The sequence below is a fragment of the Hylobates moloch genome, unplaced genomic scaffold (genome assembly GCF_009828535.3).
Source record: "Hylobates moloch isolate HMO894 unplaced genomic scaffold, HMol_V3 SCAFFOLD_1, whole genome shotgun sequence".
Classification (NCBI taxonomy): Eukaryota; Metazoa; Chordata; class Mammalia; order Primates; family Hylobatidae; genus Hylobates; species Hylobates moloch.
The window spans coordinates 74,301,940-74,321,906 of NW_026652276.1; positions in this window are offsets into that span (position 1 = coordinate 74,301,940).

The window sequence follows — 19,967 nt, forward strand, 5'->3', positions numbered from 1 at the left end:
GATGGGCTTGAGCAATGTAAATAATCTTAAGTTTTAAAAATCCACCTTGCTCAAACAATGTAAATACACTAAGTTTTAAAAATCCACCTTGCTTCCCTCATAATCCTTGTATACAAGAAAACATTAGAGCTGAATACAGAAGTCAGCATTAGTAAAATAAAAATGGAATATTTACATATTTATGAAATAAAAACTTTCTTGTATTTTTAAGAATAAATTCTTTCCCATACCCCCACACATAGAAGTATTTATTTATTCATAATTACCAACTGACATTATTCTCGATATGGAAAAATTAGACACATTCTCATTAAATCACGAGCAAGATATCAATGCAATCATTATTTTTTACTATTGTCTTTTCAGAGTTAGCCAATGCAATTTGTCTCCAAATCAAAATAAATATGATAAATACTAGAAAGGATGGTGTAAATTTGTCATTATTTATAAATAATATGATTGTCCTATTTTTAGAGAAATAAACTTGCTTAAAGAATCATGTAAGGCTGGGCATGATGGCTCACACCTGTAATCCTGGCCCAAAGGAGGCTGAGGTGGGCAGATCTCTTGATCTCTTGAGCTCAGGAGTTCAAGTCCAGTCTGGGCAACATGAGGAAATCCCATTTCTATAAAACACAAGACAAAACAAAACAATACAAAACAAAAATTAGCCATGTGCAGTGGTAGACGCCTGTAGTCCGAACTACTTGGGAGGCTGTGGTGGGAGGATCACTTGAGCCTGGGAGGTCAAGGCTGCAGTGATATGTGAATATGCCACTGTACTCAAGCCTGGGTAGCAGAATGAGACCTTGTCTCAAAAAGAAAAAAAAATCATGTGAAAACTGGGTAAAAACCTAGCACTATAAATATGCCAATTTTCCAACATCTAATCTAGGTAATTAGTGACATTGAACCAAAACTTAACTTAAAAAAATACATAAAACAATCTTAAAGTTCATTGATGAGCAAAAATACCTATGAAAAATTTGGGAAGAAAACTGAGATCTTGGTTTACCATATATTACATGCACAAAAAAAGAGAAGGAAAATACAACATTGCAGTAGTCAAACCAGAATAGGAGGGCAAAACAATAGAACAAAATGGAAAATATATACATTATATAGAATAAAATATTTGTATATATATGCACATACAACTATTTGTATATATACGCACATACAAATATTTGTATATATACGCACATACAAATATTTGTACATATACGCATATACAAATATCTGTATATATATGCATATACAGATATTTGTATGTATTCAAGTATATACAAATATGTAGAATAAGATATATACATATATATATAATTTAATGTATGAAAAAAGAAGCATTTCAAACTAGTAGAGAATGAACAGCCTAGTCAATAAATGACACTCTTCATATGCTTTGACCCAGTAATATGTGTATAAAGAGATATCCCAAATATTCATAAGTATATTTTTAGTACATGACAATGGTGGCATTTTAGAGTGAGAAAAAATATCATTTACTGACTCCATGGCACAGGGATAATGGGTTGTATTATCTATTATGTGAGAAATAAAATTATGTTCCTGTTTCCTATCACATAAAATAAGAAGACTAAAACATTAAATTATTTAATGGATGAAAATGCAAATTAAAGTTAAAATAAGATACTGTCTTAAACTTATCAGATGAGCGAAAGTTTGGTATCACACTATGTTGGTGAATGTGGAGAAGGAACAGAAACTTTAAAATATTTTTTGTAATGTATAAATAGTTCTCTAGAAGACTATATGGCAATATCCATAAAAATTTAAAACACTCATCCTCTTTAATTCACTGCTATCAGTCAGTCAGCCTTCTCCAGAGAAACAGACTCAATGGAATACATGTATAAAGAGTGTTATTTTAAGGGATTGGTGCAGATGATTGTGGGGGCTGGCAAGTCTAAAATATGTGGGGCAGGCCAGCAGGCTGAGAACTCAGGCAGGGGTTGATGCTACAGTGTTAGGGAAGAAGTCATCCTTTTTCTGAAAATCTTAGTGTTTGCTGTTAAGGCCTTCAACTGATTAGATGAGACCCATTCATATTTTTTAGGGTAATCTTTGCTTAAAGTCAACTGATTTTAAATATTAACTATAAAATCTTTTTTTTTTTTTTTTTTTTTTTTGAGACGGAGTCTTGCTCTTTCACCCAGGCTGGAGTGCAGTGGCGCAATCTCGGCTCACTGCAGGCTCCGCCCTCCAGGGTTCACGCCATTCTCCTGCCTCAGCCTCCCTAGTAGCTGGGATTACAGGCGCCCGCCACCTCGCCCAGCTAATTTTTTGTATTTTTAGTGGAGACAGGGTTTCACCATGTTAGCCAGGATGATCTCGATCTCCTGACCTCGTGATCCGCCCTCCTTGGCCTCCCAAAGTGCTGGGATTACAGGCGTGAGCCACTGCGCCCGGCCTCAACCATAATATCTTAATAGCAATACCTAGATTTGATTAAATAACTGGATACTATAGCCTAGCCAAGTGACATGTAAAACTATCACACTCGCCAAACTTCATTTCTAAGAGTTTACACTAAAGATATACTTGCACATATAAAATTTTGTATTTACACACACATATGGAAAATCATTTGCCACATTTTTTCATGATAACAAGAGACAAGAAACAATCTAAGTGTAGGGAAACAGAGCTGGTTAAATACTGTGTATACTGAGATGAAATAATAACTGAAATATTGTTAGGTTAAAAAACAAGATATGGTTTTGTGTGAAAATATCTTTATAAGGAATTCATACTTGTATGTACTTTAATATGCAGAGACTATCTCTAGAAGTATATACAAAAACCGGGTGGTAAAGTAATGGCTAGGACAGAGACTTACCTTTTACTTGTATAGTCTTTCTACCTTTCAAATTTTGAGCTATGTTAAACATTCCCAATATCCATTAATTAAAAAGTAGATGGGCTATGCATCTCCACAATGGCTAAAATTAAAAGGACTGACAGTGCTAAATGCTGGCTAAGGTGTGGAGTAACCATAATTCTCATGTACTCTTGGTGGGACTGTAAAATTTTACAACCACTTTAAAAAGTCTTGGCAATTTACTACAAAACTTAACATATACCTACCCAAGAGCCTAATAATTTTACTCCTAGGTGTTTACCTAAGAAAAATGAAAGCATATGTCAACAAAAAAGACAATTGTACAAGAACATTCATAACAGCTTTATTTGCAATAGCCAAAAACTAGAAACAGCCCAGGTGTTCATCAGCAAAAGAATGGCTGAACCTACTGTGGTATATTCATAGAATGGAATACTACTTGGTAAAAAAATGAAAGAAACTGCTCCTAGATGCAACAGTATGGATAAATTTCCAAATCATTATGCTGAGTGAAAGACGTTTTTAACAAAAGACTACATATAATTCCATTTTCATAAATTTCTAGAACAGGTAAAATCCATGATGGAGAAAACTAGAAGAGTGGTTGCCTCTGAAGGGCAAGGTAAGTGTTGACTGAGGAGGGAAGGAAGGCATTTCCTGGGGTTCATAGTAATGTTTTATAACTTAATAGAGGTTTGGGTTTACATGTTAAAAACTTATAGAATGATACACTTAAGATTTGGGTATTTCATTGTAAATTTCACCTTAAAAATCTTAAATATTGAACTCTAATTAATTATATGCATGCACAGTTAATCTTTTTTTACTATCAGGGCAGGAAAGTTGGTTTGTTTTCAGTGTAAATATATAGTAGTGGCTAGGACTCAGTGAAATGGGCACTGTTATACACTTATTAATGGGAATGTTAATGTACAAATATGTTTATTATGTCATTCTTCATAATATCAATTAATTGGAATTGATTTTTTAAATTGACAATATTTTAAAGTTAATGTAAGATGGAATTCGAAGCAAACATTTTTAAAATTGTAGAACATCAATTGCAAGGAAACGTGTTCAGGGATGTTTTAAAATAAAAATTTTATTTAGAAAGTGAATACATCAAATTGGCTGGGCACAGTGGCTCACACCTGTAATCCCAGCACTTTGGGAGGCCATGGTGGCAGATAGAATACTTGAGGCCAGGAGTTTGAGACCAGCCTGGTCAACATGCTGAAACCCCGTCTCTACTAAAAAATTTTAAAAAATTAGCCAGGTGCAGTGGCACACGCCTGGAATCCCAGCTACTGGGGAGGCTGAGGCATGAGAATAACTTCAGCCTGGGAGGCAGAGGTTGCAGTGAATGGAGATCATGCCACTGCACTCCAGCCTGGGTGACAGAGTAAGACTCTGTCTCAAAAAGAAAAGAAAAGAAAAGAGGTTGGGCACAGTGGCTCATGCCTGTAATCCCAGCACTTTGGGAGGCCAAGGTGGGCGGATCACAAGGTCAGATCAAGACCATCCTGGCTAACGCGGTGAAACCCCATCTCTACTAAAAAATACAAAAAATTAGCCAGCCGTGGTGACGGGCGCCTGTAGTCCCAGCTACTAGGGAGGCTGAGACAGGAGAATGGTGTGAACTCGGGAGGCAGAGCTTGCAGTGAGCCTAGATTGCGCCACTGCACTCCAGCCTGGGTGACAAAGGGAGACTCAGTCTCAAAAAAAAAAAAAGGAAAAGAAAAGAAATAATAATAAAAAAAGAAAGCAAGCAAATATATCAAATTATATAAAAATGTTTCTATATTTAGAAAATGTACTGGTAACAGATAAACTAAAATTTTATTAAGGTTATTTTACAGTAGTATACCATATACTATTTTTATTCCTCTTCCTGCATTTCAGTACTATTCAAATTTTCTATAATTAACATACATTAATTTTGAATAGAAAATAGAGTGCTATTCTTGAAAGTAAATAACTTAAATTTTTGTAGGAGTCAGAAAATTTAAAGAAAGTTAACTGAGACTAGTAGTTAGCTGTATAACAAGTCACCCCAATACATAGTCTTTAAAATAATAACCATTTATTTAATTCATGATTCTGTGGGTCAGTAATGTGGGTTAGGCTGAGCTGGGTGGTTCTTCTGGTCTCAGCTGGGCTAATTTACATGACTGTGATCAGCTTCTGGGTTGACTAGGAATGGCTCGTTGTTGGCTAAAGTGTCTTGGCACTCTTCCATGTTGTTTCTGATCTCTAGCAGGCTAGCCCAGGCCTGTGCACATTGTCACTCATCAAGTTTACGAAAGAGCTAGGGGACGTGTGCAAAGACTCTTGAGGTTCACGCTTGAAACTGGCAGGTATTGTTCCTGTAGCATTCCATTAGCCAAAGCAAGTCACAAGACTAGTCCAGATCCCAGTAGCAGGAAAAGAAACTCCACCTATTAATGGGAGGAGCTGAAAAGTTACATCATGAAAAGACTTAGATATGGAGTATGGAAAAATCTGTGGCCATTTTTGCAAATCCATTACATCTAACACTAGTCCTTATATTATAGACAGATAATATACCAAATGTTAAGGAAATGAATTGTATGCAAAGATCCCTGCCTGGTATAAAAATAAAATTAGTGGTAAAATTATAAGTAATCAACCAATTTATATACAATTAATTATAAAGCTAATAATACAAACGTATACTTTTTTTTTTCTGAGACGGAGTCTCACTCTGTCACCAGGCTAGAGTGCAGTGGTGCAATCTTGGCTCACTGCAACCTCCGCCTCCCGGGTTCAAGCGATTCTCCTGCCTCAGCCTCCCAAGTAGCTGGGACTACGGGCACGTGCCACCACACCCAGCTAATTTTTTTAATTTTTAGTAAAGACAGGGCTTCACCATGTTGGCCAGGATGGTCTCGATCTCTTGACCTCATGATCCACCTGCCTCAGCCTCCCAAAGTGCTGGGATTACAGGTGTGAGCCACTGCACCCAGCCCACAAATGTATACTTTTATAATAGTTATTCAACATGGCAAGGCACAACTTACTATTTCATTTTTAGATCTGGAAAACCTTAGTCATGTGAAGTTTAATGGGCCTGATTCATTTTAGAAAAAAAAGAAATGTAGGAAGCAAATATAAGAATTCAAAACCAAACAAAAACTTCAAGTATAGTCCAGTTCATTGTCAGTCTCTAATATTTGTATTGAATTTCTGCCAGTTTATTTTTCCCTAGTCATGTGGAATTCTGGTCAGAAAATTTAGCTGGCTGAATGAATTTACATGCATAATACATTTACACACATGGGCATGTATGCACACACACCACACATCCCTACACAAATTCTCCCCTTCCAAAGAATTAATATACTCTACGCACATCTTTAAACTCTAGCCAATTGAAAATGTTAGCATAGAAACGCTGTAGAATTCTAAACTAGTATCCTTTCTCGAGAATGTCTGGAAAACTATGTGTATACATACATGTAGAAAAATATGTGTGTGCAGGTTTATATATAGTTAAAATGATTGAAAAATCCAGAATTTTAAATCTAGAGTGTGCCTTGGAGATCATATACAATCACAGTTTTATACAGATGTGATAACTGGGGTTGAGGAAATTAAGTGAGTGATTTAATAAATCTAAAATGGTAATTTCTGAATAAAAGGAAGAATTTCAAGAACAATCTATAGTAGATTTGGTAGATTGGTGCTTCATATCTATCCCATCTTCCTGTACTGCGGAGGCTTGTAAGGAACATGGCCGTGCTTTGGTCAAGGATAGACCGAGGTAGGATGTTTACATCCTGCATGACTTAGCGAGTTTAAAGTACAGGCATATAACTCCACTCGTTATCACAGCCATGTAGCCATAATGGGAAGGCTACCACTTGGCCTAAGCCACTATTGTCTGTAAAAGGCATAATTGCCCTCTTGATACTGTGCAGGTGCACTGGCGCCCAGAGAGAGAGAGCCAAAGCTGTCCATCTTTGCAGATGGACAGAGGGGAGCCAGGACACAGCTCGGGTCACTTGTGCCCAGAGAGAGAAAGAGTTAAGCTGCTGACCCTGAAGGCAAGGGAGAGCCAGCTGTGCAGCTATGTGTGGGGGCCACCGGACTAAGTAGCCGAGACAGGGCAGACAGTATGAGAAATCTGTTGATGAGAGCTGCTGCTGAATAAAATCATCTTTCACCTGCCCACGACCCCGAGTGTTCTTTCTGCTCATCCACCCACTCTCTTGAACCTCAGCATGGGCTGGAACCTGAACCTGGGCATGACATTTGGCATAATCATGAACCTGACAAGGCTGGAAAACTAGTAACTAATAACTATACTTCCCAGACTCTCTTACAGCTAGGGTTCTGGATGTGATTTAAGATTAACCAATTCATTTTCTCAATAGAAATCATATTGTTCATGCTGAATTAATCCACAAGATCAAACAGTCCAGCTTATTATGCAAAATTTTTTTTTATTTCTTTTTTTGTTCTTAAAAAAAAAAAAGGGATACATGTGCAGAATGCGCAGGTTTGTTACATAGGTATACGTGTGCCATGGTGGTTTGCTGCACCTATTGACCAGTCCTCTGAGTTCCCTCCCCTCACCCCCAACCCCCCACTATGCAAAAATTCTAGAACATTTGTGAGATTGGGTGCAGCACAAATAATTGCTTGATTACTCATTTTATTCACTACACTTTGCTGTGAACAACTTTGGACTAGTCCTTAAAATCAGAGCCATTCTGATTTTCTAAAAGAAAAAAGCAACTGGAAAAGAAAAGAAAACTCACCATCGAGGATATTCAAGAGTGTGACTCCAATTCTAAGGGCAATTCTGACAGAAAAGATTCAAAATACTTGGGGCAATACTTAAAATAACTACATAGCTCCCAATGTGACTTACTTAAATAGAACAATACTCTCTTAGATTTTGAAGTGTTTATTTTAAATTGGGTTTCATTGCTGGATAATTACATCATTTATACCATGTTAATCTGTCAATCAGGGATACTTAAAAATCTTTCAACTACCCTCTCCCACTCCAATGGAGTATTTCATGGAACAATAGAACAATGGAAAGAACATTACTGTTAAACTGATTAGACTCTCACTTATTAGCTACAAAATATTGTTAAAGTTATTTCTCTTTTCTGGGCCTCAGCTTTCTAACCTGTTAAATGCAGATAACATGTTGTACTTGCCTAATTAATAAAGTCGCTGACATACAGTTTTCCAATAAATATTAGCTCTCTTCCCCCCCAGCTCTACCTAATTATATATAGTAGTTTTTCGGTAACTGTTAGCTGTCTTCCCCCTAGCTATGTCTAATTAGGGCTTTACTGATAGACCCAGAAGTAGCAACTGGAAACAAAACTGTTGAGATTTCAGAAGTACTGGTTAAGAAAGATACATGTTTTACATTGGGAAGCATTTTCGTTTACCAATACCCAAGATAAAAAGCAAAATCTGAAGTTTAATACTCAAGGAAAAAGTGTATAAAAATATATTGTTGGAGTTTTGCAAAGAACAGGATCTGTTCTAGCTAGTTAAAAGGGGAGGTATTTATTACAGGAGATTAAAAGACTTTCAGATTTTGGGGAGGGCTAAAGGGTCTGTAGTGAATAAAATGAATAATCAAGTAATCATTTGTGCTGCATGCAATCCCACAAATGTTTTAGAATTCCTGCATAATGAGCCTATTTGACCTTATGGATTAATTTGGCATGGACAATACCATTTATATTGAAGAAACAAATTAATATTGCCTTCCCATGAGATTTGGATAGGCATACTTCCTGAGATCTTTATGTTCTTGGAGGAGTTTTTTATTCAAGATTTTGGAATCTTTTCAGGTCATGCTGAAAATATCAAGTTTCCCCGGGTTTCTATTGTACTCAAAACCATATTACTTTGTCCAGTTTCTCTTGAAAGTTTAGAATAAATGTCAAGCCATCTCTCTTTCTGCTCATTGCTCCACACACACCGCACAGTCTTCATAATACCGTTGCTTTTGCTCAAATTTTCCTTCCAAATGAAGCTGCTTCATGGCTTTTAAACACGAGAAAAGATTCTCAGCTTCCCTCTGAATGACAGAAACAAAAATCAAGCTCCAATCACATTTTTTTCCTCCTCCCAAATGGGCAAAAGTCAAGAAGTTTAAAAACTGAGGCCGAGGCAGGCGGATCACAAGGTCAGGAGATCGAGACCATCCTGACTAACATGGTGAAACCCTGTCTCTACTAAAAACACAAAAAATTAGCCGGGCATGGTGGCGGGCGCCTGTAGTCCCAGCTGCTCGGGAGGCTGAGGCAGGAGAATAGGGTGAACCCGGGAGGCGGAGCTTGCAGTGAGCCGAGATCGCGCCATGGCACTCCAGCCTGGGTGACAGAGCGAGACACTGCCTCAAAAAAAAAAAAAAAAAAAAAAAAAAAAGACTGTGGTATGCTGTAAAAGAAACCTTTGTAAATTGATAGGAGTGTAAATTAGTACAACCCCTATAGTAAGAAATTTGCCACTCTCCTTCTAAATTAAAAATGCACATACTCTTTGATCCAGCAATCCTACCTCTAGGACTTTTCCCATAGGTATACTTATACTCAATATCATATGTGTACATATTCATTGCAACCCTATTTGTAACAGCAAGAGTCCATTAAAAGAGATTTGGCTAAATAAATGGAATATTAATTAGCTCTTAAAATAATAGAAAGTTCTGAAATGTTCTATATCTTGCTTTGGACATTGGTTACACCTGTGTATTCATTTGTCAAAATATATCAAACTGGATCTGTGATGCTAGTGAAAATAAATTATACTTCAGTTTTAAGAAAAGGAAACATGGACGGTGTAGAATTGGGTTAAAAAACATAGGACTCCATGAAACCTTTTTAAAGACAATAATTATGTAAAAAAATGGGCTATGTGTCAGTATGTATAATATATTACTATCAGTATAGAAAAAATATGAACGTAATTGTATGTGTATAGAGTATCTCTTGAAGGATGCAAGAACAGCGTAATAGTAGTTACGTCTAGGAAAAAGAACCAGGTGGCTGGAAGATAAGGGATGAAGAGAGATTATTAATTTTTACCCTATACTCTTTTCTACCTTTAATTTTTATTACAGTATATGTAATAAATACTTTAAAGGAAAGTAATTTTTATGAAACTCTTGGCCAGGCGCGGTGGCTCACATCTCTAATCCCAGCACTTTGAGAGGCCGAGGTGGGCGGATCACAAGGTCAGGAGATCCAGACCATCCTGGCTAACACGGTGAAATCCCGTCTCTACTAAAAATACAAAAAAAATTAACTGGGCATGGTGGCACGCACCTGTAGTCCCAGCTGCTTGGGAGACTGAGGCAGGAGAATCGCCTGAACCCGTGAGGCAGAGGTTGCAGTGAGCCAAGATCATGCCACTGTACTCCAGCCTGGAGACAGAGTGAGACTGTCTCAAAAAAAAAAAAAGAAACTCTTATTCTAAATTTGTCATTAGCCAGTATTCCCATGGTTAATGGCTTATTTGAAAGAACAAATCTCTAATTCTTTCAGTAGATTATCAACCCTTTGGACTACTGGCCTACTGCTTTCCACCTCATAGTAAACATTCTATCTTTTAAAAGATAGTCCAGGCACAGTGGCTCATGCCTACAATCCCAGCACTTTGGGAGGCCAAGGCAGGAGGATAAATTGAGCCCAGGGGTTTGAGACCAGCCTGGTTAACATGGTGAGACCCTGTCTCTACAAAAAATAAAATAAATGGGCAGGGCATGGTGGCTCACGCCTGTAATCCTAGCACTTTGGGAGGCTGAGGCAGGCAGATCATGAGATCAAGAGATTGAGACCATCCTGGCCAACACGGTGAAACCCCAACTCTACTAAAAATACAAAAATTAGCTGCTTGTGGTGGCACATGCCTGTAATCCCAGCTACTCGGGAGGCTGAGGCAGGAGAATTGCTTGAACCAGGGAGTCAGAGGTTGCAGTGAACCAAGATTGTGCCACTGCACTTCAGCCTGGCGACAGAGCAAGACTCCGTCTCTAAATAAATAAATAAATAAATAAATAAATAAAATAAATTAGCCAGGTGTGGTGTCATTCACCTGTAGACCCAGCTACTTGGGAGGCTGAGGTGAGAGGATCACTTGATCCCTGGATGTTGAGGCTGCAGTGAGCTGTGATTGCAATACTGCACTCCAGCTGGGGTGACAGAATGAGACCCTGCCTCAAAAACCAAACAAACCAACAACAAAAAATGGTGCCCAAAATTTCTTTTTGTTCACATGATCTTACCTCCATAAGTCTTTCTTTTAGTACAGAAAATATCTCACATGAAGAGTTAAATTCATACAACATCTATGGGAAATAGAAGATGGGCCAAAAATGTTCATGAGAGATGAATATGTTCTTTCTTTATGCATACAGGTAGATAAGGCAGTGACTGATCTACTTTAACAGCCCTGCCATAGGAACACAAAATAGTAAGCCTGCTACAATTGTCAATATGCAAATAATGTGTGCATTCATGACTTAAAAATAACACAGAAAAATAGTAGCTTTTTTCAAAATTGACTTTCATGTTTTTATGTAATTTTTTAAAATCTAAGTTAATAAATATGAAAATTTGTTGAGTTATCTACTGAAATATATTTCAAAGTTCTATAGTATTACCTGGCCTTTTCCATTTTCTTGAAGGCGTATATACACCACTATCCTTTGTATTTGAAGAAGACTTGATTTAAAGATTATTCACTATTTTACCTAATTAACTGTTCCATTTAGCTATGAAATACTGCCCATGAAATACTGTCACATAGCTTGTACTCGATTTGGGGGGGCCAAACTAATACACTGTTTATATTGATTATTCAAATTTGTAGTTACTTTAGCACTTTTAAAACACAGATTAACAGTGACTATGGTTCACAGAATATTGTGAAGGGTGTATAAAGGTAGTTTTGGAGGTAACTTTTAAAATATTTGGATGGAGAAAGAGGCACCTATGGAATATTTATCTCTCAACTGACAATCACCAACAAATTGTTTTAAAAAAGAATACTTCATTCTTGGAGATTGTTTTCTGGCTATCTGTAGCCTTACTTCCTGGCTTTAGATGGCATTGAACTGCATAGCACATCAGTAGTCATTTTAATAATTTAATTAAATTAATACAATTTGGTTAAAAATGTTTAACTTTAAATAACAAATGCATATGCCTTTGTGAAGAGATAGAGAAGTGCTGTGCAGAGTTAGAGCAGATTTGAATCCTGGCTCTGCTATGGGTGAACCAACATTAAGGTTCTGTTTAAATTACTTAACCGATTGTGAAATTCAGTTTCTCCATCTGTTAAAAATACATATAATGTAACCTACATCATCTGGTTGTAGGTGAGTATCCAGTGAGACAGCACATCTAAAATACTTACCGCAATGTCTCCATAAACTCTAACTATTTTTATTAAATTGTTATAAGAGGAAATGCTTGGAATTATAGAGCTTCCTGAAAATCATCCTAAAGCAATATATTAGGATCCAACTTTATCTTTGTTATGAGGATTAAAATTTCATTCATTCATTCGGTGATTCATTCACATGTGGAGTTCCCAAAGACAAAGTCACACTGATGGCTCCTTTAAAAGAAAATAAAAACTTTATATTTAAAAAAAGCCTAATTTTTGTGGATAAAGCTGATTAAGGCAAGAACATTCTCCCAAAATGCATCATTTTAGAATCCTTCCTAGATTAACAGTGTATAAAGTCTAAACTGTTTTCAGTGGCTCTTCCATCCCAGTCTGCTCTTCTCTGCTGACTTCAGTGGTCTCTTTACCCAGCCCAGGCCATGAGAGAATGGTTGAAATAGGACCTTTTGGTCAAATAACTTGAATTTCTAGTTTTGGAGTCTTCAAGACAAAATGGTAATCTTCTGCATATCACAATTTTTTTCTTATCCCCAGGACACAAATTATTTGTTTACATGTCTGTTTGCCCCATTAGATGTCAAGCTCCTTTGAGGGTAGGGAGATTGTCTCATTCGTTTTTCCATCATTTCCCACTCCCATGCACAAAGCTTACACATGGTAGTTGGTAGATGAAGAGTTTGTTTCTTTAAAATAATGCACTAAATATTATTTCACCCTAACCATTTGGATGAAAAAAATAGTTTACATTATGCTGGGCGTGGTGGCTCTCGTCTGTAACCCCAGCACTTTGGGAGGCTGAGGTGGGCAGATCACGAGGTCAGGAGTTCGAGATCAGTCTGGCCAACATAGTGAAACCCCATCTCTACTAAAAATACAAAAAATTAACTGGGCGTGGTGGCTGGTGCCTGTAATCCCAGCTACTTGAAAGCCTGAGGCAGGAGAATCGCTTGAACCCAGGAGGCGGAGGTTGCAGCGAGCTGAGATCATGCCACTGCACTCCAGCCCAGGCAACAGAGCAAGACTCCGTCTCAAAAGAACAAAAATTTAATTTAATAAAAATAAAAAATAGTTTACATTAGGGTTTCCTCTTGGTATTGTACATTCTATGAGTTAAAATAAATGTATAACGAAATGTAGCCACCATTATAGCATCATACACAGAATTTTCACTTTGGATCATAACAATGTGATGTAAGTTCATTGATTGTAACAAACGTATCACTCAGGTGGGAGATGTTGATAATGGGGGAAGTTGTGCATGTGTCAGGGCAGGGGAGATATGGGTTACCTCTGTATCTTCCTCTCAACTTTGCTGTGAAACTAAAACTGCTCTAAAAAAACGAAAGTCTTTTAAACAAATAGTTACTTCACATTCTTATTTCAAAAAGGCTTTGTGTTAGTCAGGGTTCTCTACAAGGACAGAACTAATGGAATATATATGTGTATGTATATATATAAAGGGGAGTTTATTAAGTATTAACTCCCATGATCACAATGTCCCACAATAGGCCATCTGCAGGCTGAGGACCAAGGAGAGCCAGTCTGAGTTCCAAAACTGAAGACTTAGCATCTGATGTTCAAGACTTAGAGTCTGATATTCGAGGGCAGGAAGCATCCAGCATGGGAGAAAGATGTAGGCTGGGAGGCTAGGCCAGTCTCTCATTTCACATTTTTCTGTCTGCTTGTATTCTAGCCATGCTGGCAGCTGCTTAGATTGTGCCCACCAGATTAAGGGTTCTGCCTTTCCCAGCCCACTAACTCAAATGTTAATCTTCTTTGGCAACACCCTCACAGACACACCCAGGATCAATACTTTGTATCTTTCAATCCAATAGAGTTGACACTCAATATTAACTATCACAAGTCCACTGCATGTCAACTTGAACCCATACAAATCTCCTGAGATCATACATAATCTTCAAATAAAGACAATAATAAGGTCATAATTACCCCTAACATAATACAATTATGCTTCGTACAACTGGAAATGCACAAGTCCCCAACCCAAATACTATTACATGAAGTTAACAATACTTAAATGCTGATGTGAAGTCAATAAATCTTATGTCACATGATAAAGGAGAAAGGAAGTAAAATGAAGATATTTTCTTGGTACAAGTTTATACATGCACAAACATGTTTTTAATAAAAGAAGGAGGAAATACTCATGACAATTATAGTCCTTGGTTCTGCAGCTGGTCACGTGGTCGTAGCTGGTACTGATGACTACCTTCTTCTACTACCCATTCTGTATTCCCTTTGCCCTCAGCAAGCACCTCAGCAGGTTGTGATTTTTCTCCCAGTGGAGTGACCCAAACCTTCCTTCCTGAAGGGTCTGAGACATTTGTAGTCCTGCCTGGATTGGGCTGTTACAGTTTCCCATTGACCTTAATCGCAGGGAATGGTAATATCAAGAGATGCCCTAATGGATCTCCTGTATTCCATGCATACTCTTCCTTACCTTCATTATGGAGTAGTAGACTGATTTCATCTTGATTGTCTGAGTCAATCACCCCAGCCAACACTGTAACTCCCTTCTTAGCCTGTTGACTTAAAGGTAGGAGGGGCCCAAAGTGTCCAGGTGGCAATCTTAACTTCCAGTTTAATGGAATTGTTGTTGTGTCTCCTGGTGGCAGCATTCCTCCCTCTGGAACTAAGACCTCTAAGCCAGCAGAATGTAGTGTCATGGGAACAGGAAGAAAAATTTTGCTAGTGGGTCACTAGGGGTGATGGTGAGCTGGTGCCACTTCCACTTCCACCCCTTGATTCCTGGACCCGTGAATCCTGGCTATGGCAGAAACAGTACCATATATTGGACACTGATTCAGAGCATACACGACCTTCTGGAGAACTTTGCCCCAGCCCTGCAAAGTACTGTCACCTAGTTGGCACTGTAATTGTGACTTCAAAAGGCCATTCCATCATTCTATCAATCCAGTTGCTTCAGGATGATGGGGAACATGGTAAGACCAGTGAAGTCCATGAGCATTAGCTCACTGCCTCTCTTCTTTAGCCGTAAAGTGAGTGCCTTGGTCAGAGGCAATGCTGTGTGGAATACCATGATGGTGGATAAGGCATTCCATGAGTCCAGGGATGGTGGTGTTGGCAGAAGCTTTGTATGCAGGATAGGCAAACTCATATCCAGAGTAAGTGTCTATTCCAATAAGGACAAACCTCTGCCCTTTCCAACCAGGTAGCTGGCTGATCACCTCGAGTAATGGTGCCATGTGGAGGGCTTGATGTTGGTCTCTGCTGCTGGCAAACTGGGCACTCAGCGGTGGCCGTAGCCAGCTCAGCCTTGGTGAGTGGAAATCCACGTTGCTGAGCTCATGTGTAACCTCCATCCCTGCCACCATGGCCATTTTGTTCATAGGCCCATTGGGAGATGACAGGGGTGGCTGGGGAAAGGGGCTGAGTGGTGTCCACCAAACGGGTCATCCTATCCACTTGATTATTAAAATCCTCCTCTGCTGAGGTCACCCTTTGGTGAGCACTCACATGGGATACAATACCTTTACAGTTTTTGACCACTCAGAGAGGTCCATCCATGTAACTCTTCCCCAGATTTCTTTGTCACTATTCTGATGGCTTCTTCCAAGTCCCTGACCATCCAGTCAAACCATTGACTACAGCCCATGAATCAGTATATAATTGCACATCTGGCCATTTCTCCTTCCATGCAAAGTGCACAACCAGGTGCACTGCTCAAAGTTCTGCCCACTGGGAAGAGTTCCCTTCACTGCTGTCCTTCAGGAATGTTCTAGAAAGGGGCTGTAGTGCTGCAGCTGTCCACTTCCAGGTGGTGCCTGCATATTGTGCAGAGCCATCTGTGAACCAGGCCCTAGTCTTCTCTTCCTCTGTCAGTTGATCATAGGGAACTCCCCATGAGGCCATCTGCACAGGCTGGGGGAGAGAAGGCAGGGTGGCAGGAGTGGAAACCATGGGCATTTGAGCCACTTCCTCATGTAACTGACTTGTGCCTTCAGGACCTGCTCAAACCTGCTCACGTATATACCACTTTGATTTGATGATGGAATGCTGCTGTGCATGACCCACTTTATGGCTAGATGGGTCAAAAAGCACCCAGTTCATGATAGGCAGTTCAGGTCCAATGGTGACTTGATGATCCATAGTCAAACGTTCCATGTCCACCAAAGCCCAGTAACAGGCAGAGCTGTCTCTCAAAAGGAAAGTAGTTATCTGCAGAAGATGGCAGGGCCTTGCTCTAAAATCCTAGAGGCCTCTGCTGTGATTCACCTATGGGGGCGTGCCAAAGGCTCCAAACAGCTTTCCTATCTGCCACTGACACCTCAAGCACCATCAGATCTGGTGGGTCATATGGCCCAAGTGGCAGAGCAGCTTGCACAGCGGCCTGGACCTGTAGCAGAGCCTTCTCCTGTTCTGGACCCCACTCAAAACTGGCAGCCTTTCAGGTCACTCAATAAATGGGCCAGAGTAACACACTCAAATGAGGAATGTGTTGCCTCCAAAATCCAAATAGGCCCACTAGGCATTGTGCCTCTTTCTTGGTTGTAGGAGGGGCCAGATGCAGCAACTTATCCTTCACCTTAGAAGGAATGTCTCAACTGGCCCCACACCACTGGACCCCTAGAAATTTTACTGAGATAGAAGTTTCCTGAATTTTAGTTGGATTTATTTCCCATCCTCTGGCATGCAAATGTCTCACCAATAAGTCCAGTGTGTCTGCTACTTCTTGCTTACTGGATCCAATCAGCATAATGTCATCCATGTAAAGGACCAGTGTGATATCTTGCAGAAGCGAAAAGTGGTCAAGGTCTCTCCAAATAAGATTATGACACAAAGCTGGAGAGTTGACATACCCTCGAGGTAGGAGAGTAAAGGTATGTTGCTGGCCTTGCCAGCTGAAGGCAAATTGCTTCTGGTGGGCCTTATGGACAGGAATGTAAAAAAAGGCATTTTCCAAGTCAATAGCTGCATACCAGGTACCAGGACATGTGTTAATTTGCTCCAGCAATGAAACCGCATCTGGTATGGCAGCTGTGATTGGAGTAACCACTTGGTTAAACTTATGATAAGCCGCTGTCATTCTCCAAGATCCATCTGTCTTCTGCACAGGTCAAATGGGACAGTTGAATGGGGATGTGGTGGGAATCACCACCCCTGCATCTTTCAAGTCCTTGCTGGTGACGCTAGTCGCTGCAATCTATCCAGGGATGCAACCCACCATAATGGCCCTCACCCTACCAGTCAGGGAGCCAATGTGGGGGTTCTGCCAGCTACTTAGTATGTCTCTGTCAATTATGCATTCTGGCACTGGAGAAATGACCACAGGATGAGTGCAGGGACCTAGTGAACTCACTGTAAGTTGGACCTGAGCTAAAACTCCATTAATTAACTGACTTCCATAAGCCCCTACTTTAACTGGAGGACCACAATGATGTTTTGGGTCCCCTGGAATTAATATTAGTTCAGAGCCAGTGTCCAGTAGTCTCCAAAATGTCTGATAATTTCCCTTTCCCCAGTGTACAGTTACCCTGGTAAAAGGCCAGAGGTCTACTTGGGGGAGGATGGGAGAAAGATTCACTGCATAAATTGTTGGTAATGCAGTGGGGTCCTTCCTCAAGGGGGCCCAGCCTCCCCTTCAGTCAAGGGGTTCTGTGTCTGTAAACTGGCTCAAGTCCGGAAATTGAGGGGTCATCATTCTCTGTTTTTATAATTCAAATTAGTCTCTTGTCCATTCCACCTAGAAGTTTTCTGCTTATATAAATTAAGTAGGAATGCAGTAGGCTTCCTATCAATTTCACTTCTAGGTATAATGTGATTAATTAGCCAATGCCAGAGCTCTACACAACTCAGACTATTCTGATGGCTGCTTTGCCTCTGCTGTCCGTTTCGGTAGCTATGCCCACCTTGCCTTTGACAGTTGAGTGTCTCCACTTGGCCCCTGCCACCTTGGGATCCAATCATTCTCATTGTATTTAAATTTTGTAGTTGAGTGACTGTGGTTCCCACTGTTAGATCTGTCATACATAGAAGAGCAATTACAGGGCTCTTGAAAGATGCAGGTGCTGCCCTCACAAATCTATTTCACAAAGTATGGTCAAGGGTATATCTTCTGGACCTTCCCAGCTGGGATGAGTAGGTCTAAAGTGACTAATCCACTCCACCACCCCAATCTCTCTAAGCCTTTGGATCCCTTCCTCTACATTAAGCCAAGAGAGATGAGGCATTTCCAGCTCGCTCACAGTGGGTCATCTTTTAATTCATATTTTAGCTAGCCAAGCAAATAAACTGTTAGAACCTTTTTTAATTCCCCAAGCTGCAACATTAAATGCAGAGTCTTTACTTAGTGGGCCCAAATCAATAAATTCAGCCTGATCCAACTCTACGTTCCTTCCAGCATTATACCACGCCCTTAATATCCAGTCCCATGACCATTCTCCAGATTTCTGTTTACATAAATAAGAAAATTCAAGCCTTTCTTTTCCAGTGTAGCACACCTCCTCATGGGTCACACTCTCAAACTTACCTCTAGGGGCCCACCAGGGCTTTAGTCTAGTTATAGGTCTAGAAGCAAACAGGGGTGTTGGGGATGGCTCCTGAGGAGAATCAACATTACCTTGCCTGGCAACTGCCTCAGGGGAGGCCATCACTGTTGCCTTAGGCAGCACAGAGTTTATCTCCTCAGACAAAGGTGGAAAGGCTGATGGCAGAATGGGTGGGGGAGGGGATGTTGCCACTACTGGGGATGGTGAAGCTCTCCCTTCTGGCAAAAAAAGGTTCATCAGGCCAGGTGCAGTGGCTCATGCCTGTAATCCCAGCACTTTAGGAGGCTGAGGCAGGTGGATCATTTGAGGTCAGGAGTTCAAGACCAGCGTGGCCAACATGGTGAAACCCCATCTCTACTAACAATACAAAAATTAGCCAGGCGTGGTGGTGGGTGCCTATGATCCCAGCTACCCAGGAGGCTGAGGCAGGAGAATCACATGAACCCAGGAGGCAGAGGTTGCAGTGAGCCAAGATCGTGGCATTGCACTCCAGCCTGGGCGACAGAGTGAGACACCAACTCAAAAAAAAAATAAATAAATAAAAATAAATAAATAAATAAATAAAATAAAAGGTTCATCAGAGTTTACTAACTCAAAGTCAGTGTCCCCAGCTTCATCAGGGTCCTCCCACATGTTCCCTTCCAAGTTGCAGGGTCCCATTATTTTCTGATCAATGCCCTCACTTTAACAGTAGACACCAAGTGAGGCTGTGCATGCACCTTTCATTCTAAGTCAGCCACTCGCATAAGGGCTCTTGTGTCTGTTTTTCCACAATTTCAGCTCTTTCTCTACAGAAGATAAGACTCTCACTCAGGGCAATCTTAGCAGATTTGAGGCTCAGTATCTGCTTCTGAAGCTGGGAGATAGAATCCATGAGTTCATAATTTTCTTTCATCACTTTGTCCACTGAACTTAGAAGCAACCAACCAGCTTCATTATGTTCCTTGGTTCACCACATATGGTCAAAGGTATTACGTAAAGAGTCACTAAACTCCTTGCCTCTCACGAGTGATGAATCAGGAGTGTCAAATGCATTTATATTGCATAACTCTCTAAACAGTTCACACCAAGGACTATCAGTGTTCTCCATACTATTAGAAGTAGAGTCCTTAGCATTTTGGGGTCTAATCATATTAAGCAGCCAACTCCAGAAACCCAAAATC